Source organism: Vipera berus, assembly GCF_964194415.1.
Source record: "Vipera berus genome assembly, chromosome: 12".
In the NCBI taxonomy this organism is placed as follows: Eukaryota; Metazoa; Chordata; class Lepidosauria; order Squamata; family Viperidae; genus Vipera; species Vipera berus.
The window spans coordinates 3,597,286-3,611,216 of record NC_138215.1 but is presented as its reverse complement, the minus strand read 5'-3'; the positions used below and the strand labels follow the sequence as shown (position 1 = coordinate 3,611,216).

The 13,931-nt window shown below is 42.5% G+C and overlaps 1 long non-coding RNA gene across 1 annotated transcript; it reads right to left on the bottom strand.

The window, feature by feature from the left end:
* Positions 1 to 273: 273 nt before the first annotated feature.
* On the bottom strand, positions 274 to 10,991 carry LOC308673627. Its single transcript, XR_014027695.1, has 2 exons — positions 10,236 to 10,991; positions 274 to 5,104 (listed from the first exon to the last, which is right to left on the bottom strand). It is a non-coding gene; the product is annotated as an uncharacterized lncRNA (long non-coding RNA).
* Between the last annotated feature and the right edge of the window lie 2,940 nt (positions 10,992 to 13,931).

Sequence of the window (13,931 nt, the reverse complement as noted above, 5' to 3'; positions counted from 1 at the left end):
TCCTGCTTGCAGGCATGGGGGAGACTTTTGCCTTTTCCTTGTAAAAAAGGGAAAACAGCATAAAAAAGCCCTAGATGAGAGAAAAAAAGGAAGGTAAGGAAAGGGATCCGCTAAAGCCTGCTTCCCACCATCCCTTTCACTCCAGAAACCAGCCCCTTTTAGCCTTCCTTAAACCTGCTGGAAAGGGCTCAACCGAGCCTCTTAGACCCCCAAAAGAAATAAAGATACGTTCCCCTTTCCTAGTGTTGCAGAATTAAGACTCAGACCTCGGAATCAAAAGAAGTTTGTTTTATTTTGCGCGCAAAAGGTTCAGATTAGAAAGCAAAGGCAATGTCTGAACAACTTTCCAGGAAACAAGCAGGTACATTTATAGTCTTCAAAAGTCACAGAACACGGAAATGTAAATTGTTAATTCTGATTGGTTACATGAATTACAGGCCCCCTTCTAGCTCATTTCTAGCCCCCCCTTTGCATTGCTAAATTGTTTTGCAAACCTGTCTCTTTGCTAGCATCTAGGTTTCCTGTACCATGTATGTGGTTAGCTACAAGTGAGACATATGTGGTTAGCTGCAACTGAACTGTGTGCTAGCTTATTAGATGTGACCCACAGGTGAACTTGTGGTTTGACATTTTCCATTTCCTTGTTCTTCTTCTTCTAACTAATACACGCATTATTCTCTATGCCTCACTGTTGTGTCCTACCTCACATTTATGACATACAGCATCCATATGTATTATTTATATTTTTCCTTATGGCCTGCCTCATTCCCCCCTGTTGAGACTCAATTTCCATTTGGACAAGGAGTCTCACCTTCCATGATATTCCTTTATTTCGGCAAGCAATTCCAGTTTCCCCAGCAAGCAAAGATCAAAACCATTGTATATTAGGATAGGTGAACAGTATAACAGACCAACACTTTGAACTGACACTTATCAAGATAGAGATAGATAGCGACAAGCAAAGAGAGAAAGAAGTATTCCATGAGTTAGACTTCATCCTCCTCAGGCACTCTCTCTAAGCCCCACGGTCCAAACCGCACATATATTCCACCATCCAGATCCCTTCTTTCCCTTGGAATCCCAGGTGTGTATCCATTTTCCAAAGATCCCTCGAGCATAATCAATTCCTTTTCGATCCTTATCTCTTTCATTGATCTCACAGCCAATTGCCTCATTAAGGGAATTACACACGGGATGAAGGCTAACCCCGCTACTCCACGGAGCAATAGGAACAGCACTTGCTTGACCCATGCGGTTCCTGGTAACCATGAGAACCATTGGTCAGTTCCCTGGAGTCTCTGGCTAATCCTGGACGCTCTATCTTGCAGATCCTTTGCCACTTCTCTGACCATTCCTGATTTATTCATGTAAAAGCAGCATTCTTCTCCTAAAAAGAGACACAAGCCACCTTTTTCAGCTGTCAGGAGGTCTAGGGCCCGCCTGTTCTGCAAGACTACTGCTGCCAAGGAATCTATTTGGTCTTGTACTTCGACCAAGGTCCCAGCAATCTGAGTTAGCCTTGTTGAAATTCCTCAGAAAGCTGTTTAAACTGGGTTGTAGAATGGGCTAAGCCTCCCACACCTGTTCCAACTGCAGTGCCTATTCCTCAGATAGGTAACAAGGGTATCACTAGAGGTACTCTTTTTTTTTTGCACATGTCCTATGAGAGGAACAGGGAGGGCTTGTTCCCCATTAACAACACCCATCTTTGGGAAGAGGTGTACCAGAGTACAAGTTCCAGTCTAAGTAGTAGGCAAACATACATACACATTTTCTCCACACAAGAAAAAGACTCCATCCTCTTCCAAACACACTGCCATACTCATGGAAAAGGCATGAAATCTATGATTATACTCATTGCTCCAAACCTGGTTTTAGTCTAGGAATAACACGCTTAGGTTTAGGAGCTGGGGTTGGCCTGGGGTGCACTCCCCACTGGGAAATAAGACCAGGAGTGGGTTTGCTCCGGTCCCTCTTTGCCGAGTATCTCCAGTGGCCCCAAAGCCTGGGCTTTACTTGTCCCTTCAGGTTCTTCAACAGCCCCTGAGCCTTCCTCTAGGGTGAAAGGAACTGTCTGACCATTCTCACAACATTTGGGACTACCATCCATGGCTTTCTTACCCAATAGGCCACTTGTAAATAGTATCCATAGCCATAGGAGATTCATGGTTGACAACCTGAAATAGGTCAATGTCATTTTCTATTATTTCTATTCCACACTCACAGTCACAACAAGGGGAATAATTACAATTACAAGGTTACCACGCCCGGAGGATGGAGGGGATTAGGTGGAATTTGGGAAAGGACAGTATCAGTATTGGATGAATCACAAAGCCTAGTCTTGTTTGCTAAATTTAGTATCCACAATCCCAAGACTCCCAACAGACTCCAAAGAACCCACTCCCAGGGTGTTTCAAACATAAGTGTCCACAGAAGATACACACTTTCCTTGGTCACACTTAGTGATTTTAGGTGCAACACTTGTTACTTTGGATGTGGGGTGATTCCAGAAGAAAAGGTTTCCAATGCAGCAGGTTACAATCAAAATAATTAAGATCACTAATGCCAGACACATTACACCTATGACTATATATTGTCGGACTACCATTTCTCGAGATAGGTCCAACCTACACCACACAAACCATCCCTAACACATTAACAATTGTTTTTCTCCTTGTTTTCAGCCGTACGTAGAGGGTCAGCTTCCGGAGTGACACCAGTAGGGCCTCTTCTGCCCCGTATGTTGCCTGCCCATTGCCGGTAGGGCAGTTATAGGGGGCGCTTCTTCAAGTGTAGCACTAGAGGATGGGTCTCATCCTGCTCTGCCTCCCAACAGTCATCAGCTGCGGGCTTAACTCAAGTCCAGTGAATCCAAGACTTGGATTCTAACACTTTTACTTCTAGGGGAGAACACATGACCACAATATACGGGCCTTTCCATCTAGGTTTCAAGTTTTCCCCTTTCCAGTGTTTTACCCATACTTTGTCTCCCACTTGGATATTATGACTGGGAGTACTCAGAAATGGTGGGCTTAGGGACACACAATAGTGTTGGATTCCTTGTATTTGCTTATTTAACTCTCCCACCATTTGACTCACCCATGAAGTCCCTATTTGACTTAAGTTCCCTACATGATTTTTCAAATTAGTACTCATGAGGGGGAGGTCTTCCAAACATCATTTCATAAGGAGATAGCCTAATTCCCTTTTGAAGGGTGCATCTCACAGACCAAAGTGCTAGTGGCAATGCATCCACCCATTTAAGGCAAGTTTCAAGGCACACCTTAGTCACCTTTTCCTCTATTCTGTCTTGAGTAAAATTCTAGCCACTTCTCATGCATGCTTTGTCTTGGTAAGGAAACATTCAGGCCACCCAGTATAATTACACACCATAACTAGCATTGCTTTATATAGTCCACATTTTGGCATTTCTGTAAAATCAACAACTAAAGAATCCATGGGGTGATATCCCTTAGGCTGGCTTCCTGGCGGAAGAGTAGGTCCTTGTTTTGGATTAACCTGGGCACAGGTATTACATCTCTTGGTTGCATGGGCACACAGCAAGTGAAGGCGATTAATGTACACAATACGACGGAGGGCTTCAGTTAGTGCACTCTTCCCCATGTAAGTAGTTACCTGAGCTTCTTTTACTACTGGTCAGGTTAAATTCTCAGGGACAAAAATCCTTCCATCTGGGAGCATGTACCACTCTCCCTGTTTGTGTCCTTGCAAGTCTACACTTGCCTGTAATTCCTCAGCTTTGGAATATTTAGGGCTCAGTCCTCTTGGCATTTCTAATGCTACACAAGCTGTCATGTCAGGGTAGGGTTGGCTATCTCGAGTTGCTGATAACCTTGCTTCTTTGTCAGCTGCTGTATTTCCTCAGGCTACATCATCTTGTCCCTTTTGATGTCCTTTACAGTGCATGACGCTACTCTTTTAGGTCCCCGCACAGCTTTGATGAGTCTTTCAATCAAAAGAGGATGTTTAATTTCTCTTCCTGCTCCTGTCAAGAGTCCTCTCTCTCTATAGAGTGCAGCATGTACATGTAATGTGAGGAATGCATATTCAGAATCTGTCCAAAGTCAACAATTTATTAGCTTCCTCTATCAGGAGAGCTGTGGCTGCCAGAATTTTTAGACATTGTGGCCACCCTTTTGAAACTGCATCAAGTTGTGTTGACAAATAAGCTATGGGCTGTTGCCAACTTCCCTTTTCTTGAGTCAGGACTCCAATAGCCACATTACTCTTTGAGTCCACATACAAATTAAAAGGTTTCTCCAGATTGGGAAGTCCTGTGACAGGAGCTTGAGATAAAGCTGATTTTTAAAGTCTCAAAACAAAAGGCTCCTTTTCTCCCCCCTTTGTGGACTCATAGAGTGGTTTGACTAGCAGGGCAAAATTCAGTATGCAATGGGGCAAGGGTAGCTTCTCTGCCGGAGACGAATAGGCACTGCCAGAGGCTTCACTTGGATGACTAGTGGTGCATGCTGGGCTGCATAACCTGGAGGATTATCTTCTGCCCATACTTGGGGCACTCCAAATTCCTGCCACGTATCGGGGACTTGAACCTCTTGGGCCACCATTATTCACCACATCTCATCTGGAGGGTACTTCATTACAAGTGCCATTCTGTCTTCTTCAAATGACAATGTCTCTCCCATTTTTCATAGCAGGTCTCACCCCAGCAAAGGAATGGGATACTCAGGCATATATAAGAATTGATGTTCAATGTCCCATCCATTTAGGGAACATCTCAGGGGCTTCAAAAAAGAATGACGATTAACGGAGCCATCAACTCCTTGCACATTTATGACATCAGTAGAAAAGGGAGCCAATAACTTAGTAACTACAGATCTAGATGCCCCTGTATCTACTAGAAAGGTCACATTATTGTCCCCTATCTTCATTCGGACCAAGGGTTCAGGGGGGGGGGGCTTGACTTAACTCTGGTCCCCTTCAGTTTTCAGTCCATTGTTCAGCTGCTGCCAACCCTATGGCCTCAACTTTTTCTTGAAATTGGCCTCAGCCTCTATTTTCTCTTTTTTTCTTTTCTTTTCCCCACTTCTGGGTAAAGAACCCCTTCCTGTAGCCATTCCTTTGTCTGTATTCACAAACAAATTGCTTAGTAAAGAGCAACAAAGGAATCCTCACCAAACTCTGGTTGAGTTTGTTTGCACATAAATCTTCACTCAAAACAATATACAGTAACTCATTTATAATCCCAAACTTTTTCTCAACTTCTTCGTTTTAAACAAGGGTTGAATTACAATTCCTTCAATTCTCTTAGGTATTGTTTTCTATCAGTGTGTCCCACACACAGGCATAAAAACATTAAAAAAATAAAAATAAAATGACAACAAAACGCAACTCCAGCAAAATAAATAAAATAAACAAGATTAATAAGATATTGTGAGTTACTGAAATAGTTTTGTATCAAACTGTAATATCAACTCTTCGCTCTTAATATAAATTTAGTCAAATTCCAATTTAATCAGATTCCATTCAGATGGAAACAAATTTCCATTAAGTAGGTTAAAACATTAAATTTCACATCCATCCCAGCTTCCTCAAACCAGAATTCTAAACCGAAAAAAAATAGTTAAAAAGATTAGACCCCCCTTTTCCTTTCTGTCTCTCTTGCTCTTAAAGCAACACAACCAGCAAAGGTGAGAGGACAGAAAAAGAAGAATTACAGAAAAATCTCACCACTAACAAAATAGTTTTCTCTTCTTCACATGCATTTCCATGAATTCTCTCACACATCTTCCATGAGACTTTTCATACAAACGCTTATATTGCTTTTTCATTTCACTTTTTAATAAACAAACAAAAGAAATTCTGCAGTTTACTGCTTCTTTCACAGTCTGTGGTGGGGGAGAAACTCTCTCTCACACACACACAGAGGATTATCATATCCACACATTCATTTCCATTCAAACTGCTTGCATAAACAATTTCACATACAGATATTTCATTTCATACTTTCTTCTGACAAATCAATGTTGTTGTTGTTGTTGTTAGCTGCGAAGTCGTGTCCGACCCATCGCGACCCTATGGACAACATTCCTCCAGGCCTTCCTGTCCTCCACCATCTTCTGGAGTCCATTCAAGCTCACGCCCACTGCTTCAGTGACTCCATCCAGCCACCTCATTCTCTGTCGTCCCCTTCTTCTATTGCCCTCGATCTTTCCCAGCATTAGGCTCTTCTCCAGTGAGTCCTTCCTTCTCATTAGGTGGCCAAAGTACTTGAGTTTTAGCTTCAGGATCTGGCCTTCTAAAGAGCAGTCAGGATTGATCTCCTCTAGGACTGACCGGTTTGATCGCCTTGCAGTCCAAGGGACTCGCAGGAGTCTTCTCCAGCACCATAGTTCAAAGGCCTCAATTCTTTGGCGCTCAGCCTTTCTTATGGTCCAACTTTCACTGCCATACATTGCAACTGGGAAGACCATAGCCTTGACTATACGCACTTTTGTTGACAGGGTGATGTCTCTGCTTTTTAGTGTGCTGTCTAGATTTGCCATGGCTTTCCTCCCCAGGAGCAAGCGTCTTTTAATTTCTTGGCTACAGTCCCCATCTGCAGTGATCTTGGAGCCCAGGAAAACAAAATCTGTCACTACCTCCATTTCTTCCCCATCTATTTGCCAGGAATTGAGAGGGCCAGTTGCCATGATCTTGGTTTTCTTAATGTTAAGTTTCAACCCAACTTTTGCACTCTCCTTCTTCACCCGCAACAAGAGGCTCTTTAGTTCTTCTTCACTTTCTGCCATTAGAGTGGTATCATCTGCGTATCTTAGGTTGTTGATATTTCTTCCGGCAATCTTAATTCCAACTTTTGATTCATCTAGCCCTGCCTTTCTCATGATGTGCTCTGCATATAAGTTAAATAGGCAGGGCGACAGTATACAGCCTTGCCGGACTCCTTTCCCAATTTTGAACCAATCAGTGGTTCCGTGTCCAGTTCTCACTGTTGCTTCTTGACCCGCATATAGGTTTCTCAAGAGACAAATAAGATGGTCTGGTACTCCCATCTCTTTAAGAACTTGCCACAGTTTGTTATGATCCACACAATCAAAGGCTTTAGCATAGTCAATGAAGCAGAAGTAGATGTTTTTCTGGAACTCCCTAGCTTTCTCCATGATCCAGCGTATGTTGGCAATTTGATCTCTAGTTCCTCTGCCTCTTCGAAATCCTGCCTGTACTTCTGGTAGTTCTCGATCCACATACTGCTGAAGTCTAGCTTGTAGGATTTTAAGCATGACTTTACTAGCATGAGAAATGAGTGCAATGGTGCGGTAGTTTGAACATTCTTTGGCACTGCCTTTCTTTGGAATTGGAATGTAAACTGATCTTTTCCAATCCTGTGGCCACTGTTGAGTTTTCCAAATTTGCTGGCAAATTGAGTGTAGCACTTTTACTGCACTGTCTTTTAAGATTTTGAATAGCTCAGCTGGAATACTGTCACCTCCACTAGCTTTGTTGTTGCTCAGCTTTTCTAAGGCCCACTTCACCTCACATTCTAGGATGTCTGGCTCGAGGTCAGTGACCACATCATTGTGATTATCTGGGACGTTAAGCTCATTCTTGTATAGTTCTTCTGTGTAATTTTGCCACCTCTTCTTAATCTCTTCTGCCTCTGTTAGGTCCCTGCCATTTTGGTCCTTTATCATGCCCATTTTTGCATTAAACGTTCCCTTCATCTCTCCAATTTTCTTGAAAAGATCTCTGGTCCTCCCTATTCTATTGTTTTCTTCTATTTCTTTGCACTGTTCATTTAAGAAGGCATTCTTATCTCTTCTAGCTATTCTCTGGAATTCTGCATTCAATTGGGCATATCTATGTTTTTCTCCCTTGCCTTTCGCTTCCCTCCTTTCCTCAGCTATTTGCAAAGCTTCCTCAGACAGCCATTTTGCTTTCTTGCATTTCTTTTTCTTTGGGATAGTTTTGGTTGCTACCTGTTGTACAATGTCGCGAACCTCTGTCCATAGTTCTTCAGGCACTCTGTCTATCAGATCTAATTCCTTAAATCTATTTGTCACCTCTACTGTATATTCAACAGGGATATGATTTAATTCATACCTGACTGGCCTAGTGCTTTTCCCTACTTTCTTCAGTTTAAGCCTAAACTTTGCAAGGAGAAGCTCATGGTCTGAGCCACAGTCAGCTCCTGGTCTTGTTTTTACCGACTGTATAGAGCTTCTCCATCTTTGGCTGCAGAGCATATAGTCAATCTGATTTCTGTGTTGACCGTCTGGTGATGTCCATGTGTAGAGCCGTCTCTTGGGTTGTTGGAAAAGAGTGTTTGCTATGACCATCGTATTCTCTTGACAAAATTCTATCAGCCTGTGCCCTGCTTCATTTTGTACTCCAAGGCCAAACTTGCCTGTTATTCCAGTTATCTTTTGGCTTCCTACTTTAGCATTCCAATCCCCCATGATGATAAGGACATCATTTTTTGGTGTTACTTCTATAAGGTGCTGTAGGGCTTCATAGAACCGGTCAATTTCATCCTCTTCAGCACTGGTGGTTGGGGCATAGACCTGGACTACTGTGATATTGAATGGTTTGCCTTGGATTCGAACTGAGATCATTCTGTCATTTTGAGGATTGTATCCCAGTATTGATTTTCCTACTCTTTTATTGACTATGAAGGCTACTCCATTTCTTCTGAGGGATTCTTGCCCGCAGTAGTATACCTGATGGTCATCTGAATTAAATTCACCCATTCCTGTCCATTTTAGTTCGCTGATACCTAAGATGTCGATGTTCAGTCTTGTCATCTCTTGTTTGACCACGTCCAGCTTTCCTTGATTCATGGATCTTACATTCCAGGTTCCTATGGAGAAAAAATCTTTACAGCATCGGACTTTCCTTTCACCACCAGACATATCCACAGCTGAGCGTCCTTTCGGCTTTGGCCCAGTCGCTTCATTCTTTCTGGCGCTACTAGTACTAGCCCTCTGCTCTTCCCCAGTAGCATATTGGACGCCTTCCGACCTGAGGGGCTCATCTTCCAGCGTCATATCGTTTTGCCTTTTGGTACTGTCCATAGGGTTTTCATGGCAAAGATACTGGAGTGGGTTGCCATTTCCTTCTCCAGTGGATCACGTTTTGTCAGAACTCTCAGCTATGACCTGTCCGTCTTGGGTGGCCCTGCACGGCATAGCTCATAGCTTCATTGAATTACGCAAGCCCCTTCGCCACGACAAGGCAGTAATCCATGAAGGGGGACAAATCAATAACTAATATAATTACAAGGAGCTGTTCAGAAGCCAATGAGCTCCCTTGTTTGTTGGTTGTTTTTTTAATAAGGCCTTTTTATTAATTATTATTAGACACAACACAGACACTTAATTATTATTATTAGACACAACACAGACACACAAACACTACCTCCACACTCCTCTAACAAAAATGGACTATATACTGCCTGGGATCCATCAGGCACATAAATTTCTTTTATTAACCTATATGTTTAGTGCTTGACATAGCCAATTTTTAAAACTTCCATATTTTGAGCAAAATGCACTAGTGCTTTTAATAGGATTTCTTGGTGAGTTCCTTGGGCTCCTATCCCTTGAACTTTATTAGTGTCATTATCAACATCTGCGGGTTGAACTGGACTCACCACTGGCTGCTGGACTGGAACCACTGGTGGTGGGACTTGAGGCACAGGGTGATACACAGGGACATGGGGGAGGGGCGCATCTTCTTCATAGGGATCAGTTTTTGAAACAGGTATGGTTTCAATCTGACCCTTTTTTTTCCCCTTGACATCTAGGATTTCTATTCATTCGTGCCACACAGACCCGCAGGAATTCTACTCAGCATTTGCAGAGCCATTCAGGATTCTCCTTTACTACTATTTGCCACTATTGATATTGATCTGGGTGACCATAATCTCCACTAAAACCTTTCTTGAAATTCTTCAGCATACATTGAAGAGGTGTCCGAGAGACACTTCCTCTACCACCCATTTTCTAAGACACTGCCACTGACCTGTGGTGCCGGATGTTCCAACGGTCACCAACAGGAACTGCAATGGCTTAACCACCCACACAACACTATCTCTAGGGTCACATTAGGACGCGCTGATCCTGGACCCAGGGGGGTGATCAGGCCCCCTCTTCCACTCTTAGTGGGTCTATAGCCTCTACGTTCCACAACAAGTGGGGCTATTCCATCCACTTTTTTTTTTAAACGAGTGGGACTACCCTTTTTTTCAATATACTTGCCTGCAGGCGTCTTCTCCCTCAGACGTCAAGTTCTGGTTGTGGATGACTTATTTTGATTCCGTGCGGGTTCTTGGATCGGTCGGGTGTCCACCAGGCGCCCCCACAGAGTCCTCCGCCTCCTTTCGGAGAAATCGTCCGTGCCGGCTAAAGGAAGACAGGACGACCCCGGCGGGGCCCCAGGTGGTCCGTGCCGTCCTCAGCGAAATATCGCTCCAAGTCCCATCTCTGGGTGCCAGAAAATGTTGCAGAATTAAGACTCAGACCTCGGAATCAAAAGAAGTTTGTTTTATTTTGCGCGCAAAAGGTTCAGATTAGAAAGCAAAGGCAATGTCTGAACAACTTTCCAGGAAACAAGCAGGTACATTTATAGTCTTCAAAAGTCACAGAACACGGAAATGTAAATTGTTAATTCTGATTGGTTACATGAATTACAGGCCCCCTTCTAGCTCATTTCTAGCCCCCCCTTTGCATTGCTAAATTGTTTTGCAAACCTGTCTCTTTGCTAGCATCTAGGTTTCCTGTACCATGTATGTGGTTAGCTACAAGTGAGACATATGTGGTTAGCTGCAACTGAACTGTGTGCTAGCTTATTAGATGTGACCCACAGGTGAACTTGTGGTTTGACATTTTCCATTTCCTTGTTCTTCTTCTTCTAACTAATACACGCATTATTCTCTATGCCTCACTGTTGTGTCCTACCTCACATTTATGACATACAGCATCCATATGTATTATTTATATTTTTCCTTATGGCCTGCCTCACTAGCAGGATCCTCCCAAAGATCCTTTTTCCACCAGGCATCTGGACTTTCCTTTTTTCCCTTGAAGAGGTTTGGCCTCCCACCCCAGAACAAAAAGATTTCTACTCCTGCAGACAGCTCTTCCGTTCATGGCTGCCCGGCCCCTCCTCTGCAGAGTGTCCCAATCCTGTGAGAAATTGGCCAGAAAATGGGGAACCTTCACCAGAGCCCAGAAGCCCTACTTTCATTCCGGGAGCCATTTTGAGGCGGATGAGCATCAGTTGAACCGTCCGGATGACATTACGAAGCCACAAGATGACAGGCCTCCCTCACAAATCCCTCTCCCCACCTTTTCTACAAAAACCGGTGCCAGCCCAAAGACTTTGGGAATGGACCCACGTATCACCAAATCTGCCCATTTCTCATGTTTTGGCACAGAAGGCACGGCTCTTTGGTTGTAGACTGCCTCTTCATATGGAAGCTCCTCTAAGCTAATTGATTGAACAAGACCCAGTGATGCAGCTTGTGGTCAGCCTCCATTTTGATTCCCTCTGTGTTGCCATTCTGGTTTGCCTAATTACTGTGGTGTTTGCTTAGCGACTACAGTGTTCGCTTAATAACTGCCACAAGTGACATGAAAAACATATGGCGCTTGTTTTTGTTGATGCGCAGAAAGCATTCAACAACGTTGAATGGGATTTCATGTTGAAACAGTTAAAACATGCTATTTGGCAAAAAGTTTATAAATATGTTCAAAGCAATTTATTCGAAACAGGAAGCAAAAGTAGTAATAAACGGAGAAACCACCAAAAGGCACAAGACAAGGTTGTCCATTATCACATTAGTATTTGTCCTCTCTCTAGAAGTCTTGACTAGAGTAATTTGAATGTAAATATGAAGTAATTGTTTGTTTTATCACCTAAATTAGCAATATTTAATGTGGAGGTGGTTCTCAGAAAAAAAAGATCTGTACAACTGCTGTATATACTCAACCACCTTTCACAAGAATGACTGTATATATTGAACGTTAAGACGCCGTTGCAGTTTTTAAAAAGACCTTCCCCCCCCAAGTTGTTTACTATATGAATGGAAGCTTATTGTTTAAAAATAAATATTTTTTTCTGAAAAGTGACCCATTTTAGTCCCTCAAGTCTTCTTTGGACTAATATAGCCTGAAATTAAGCATTGTGACTGATTTTTCAGCAAGAGTCCTTCAAGGCTATAAGCACATTGACTTGTTTAGCAGGAAAAAAAACCCCACATAATTGCAGCCATTCCTGCCATGTATGTAGATTTTAGATATCTGAAGTCTTGTTAGCTTCAACCTTCCTGAATGGTTTACGGCTGCATTTCTATAGAGTTGGTTTCTGCTTGGGGAAGGGAGACTTGGGGCTATTAAGAAAAACTGGGCATGCTTTTCTGCCTCTTTAACTTCTTTTTTTGGAAATGTATTTTCCTGCCCTTTTAATATTTCCTTCTCTGGGGAGCTGACTTCCCACAACAGTATTGAAAAAGAATTATAAAACATTGGATAAAGCTTATCAAAACAAAAGGAATATTTTCCAATAGACACAAACTGATTCCTCCCTTTCCTTAAGTCTCTTGTTAAAGAACCTGTTTGCCACTCAGCCGTAAGAAAGAAAAAAAACAGTCGAAGGGATAAAACTAGAAAGATGGCAGGTCTGTTGCCTAAGAATGTTATGTAGCATATAAATTTTTTTTTCCTTTTGTAAGAAAAGAAACTCTTCCTGAGCACCTTCTAAAAATCTCTCAAGTCTTCTTTGGACTAATAGAGCCCGAAATTAAGTATTGTGACTGATTTTTCAGCAAGAGTCCTTCAAGACTATAAGCACAGTGTCTGTTGTTTAGCAGGAAAAACCCCCACATAATTGCAGCCATTCCTGCCATGGCCCCAGGACGCCACAGCTTCTAGAAACCGTGAATTTGGTGTGATCAGTTTAGTGACTTTCAGATTAACATACTATTGGTAAGCTTCTTTTCCAAGGATTTTTGTTGCTATGTGGCTACGATATTATTGATCTCAAAGCCAATAAATAGATCTCTTCTCAGTATAAATCTGGATGACAAGGGGAAGAAAAGGGTCTGCCTCCTCCTCACACTCCTCTTACTTGGAAAAAGGAGACACAGGTGCTCAGCAAACTTTTAGGTCTCTCCCAGATGAAGAAAACCCTCCCAAAACTTTGCAGCCCCCTTCCCCTTGAGACCCCATCCCATCTATCCAGAAGCTCCTTCTGGATCAAGGAGCTGGTGGATCCTCCTGGCCAGGGGAGAGATTCTCACCCAGGCCTCGGGCAATTCCTGCTCTCTCTACGGGGGGGGCCATTTGGAAATCCAGCTCCCTTTCAGCATCCATGACAGACTCTCCCAGATACACCAGCAGGAGCTGCAGACTCCTAATACTAGTATCATAATACTAGTACGGTATGTAAATATGAAGTAATTGTTTGTTTCATAACCTAAATTAGCAATATTTAATGTGGATGTGGTTCTCAGAAAAAAAGATCTGTACAACTGCTGTATATACTCAACCACCTTTCACAAGAATGACTGTATATATTGAACGTAAGACACCGTTGCAGTTTTAAAATACCCTTCCCCCCCAAAGTTGCTTACTACGTGAATGGAAGCTTATTGTTTAAAAATAAAGAATTTTTTTTAAAAAAGTGACCCATTTTAAGACTGTCACAACTTACAACCAAAATTGCATGTTTGCTATGATTGTGAGGGATGTCCTCTTTACAGTATATTTTATTTTATTTTTATCTTCTATAAGCCTACTGATGTGTTTGGTATTGCTGTTAGTTGCAAAGTCGTGTCCGACCCAACTTTTAGGCCTCTCCCAGATGAAGAAAACCCTCCCAAATTTAAATAAAAATTAAATGCGATCGAAAAGTGTATGCATCCTTATTTGAGAAAAATAGATCATCTGTTTTAT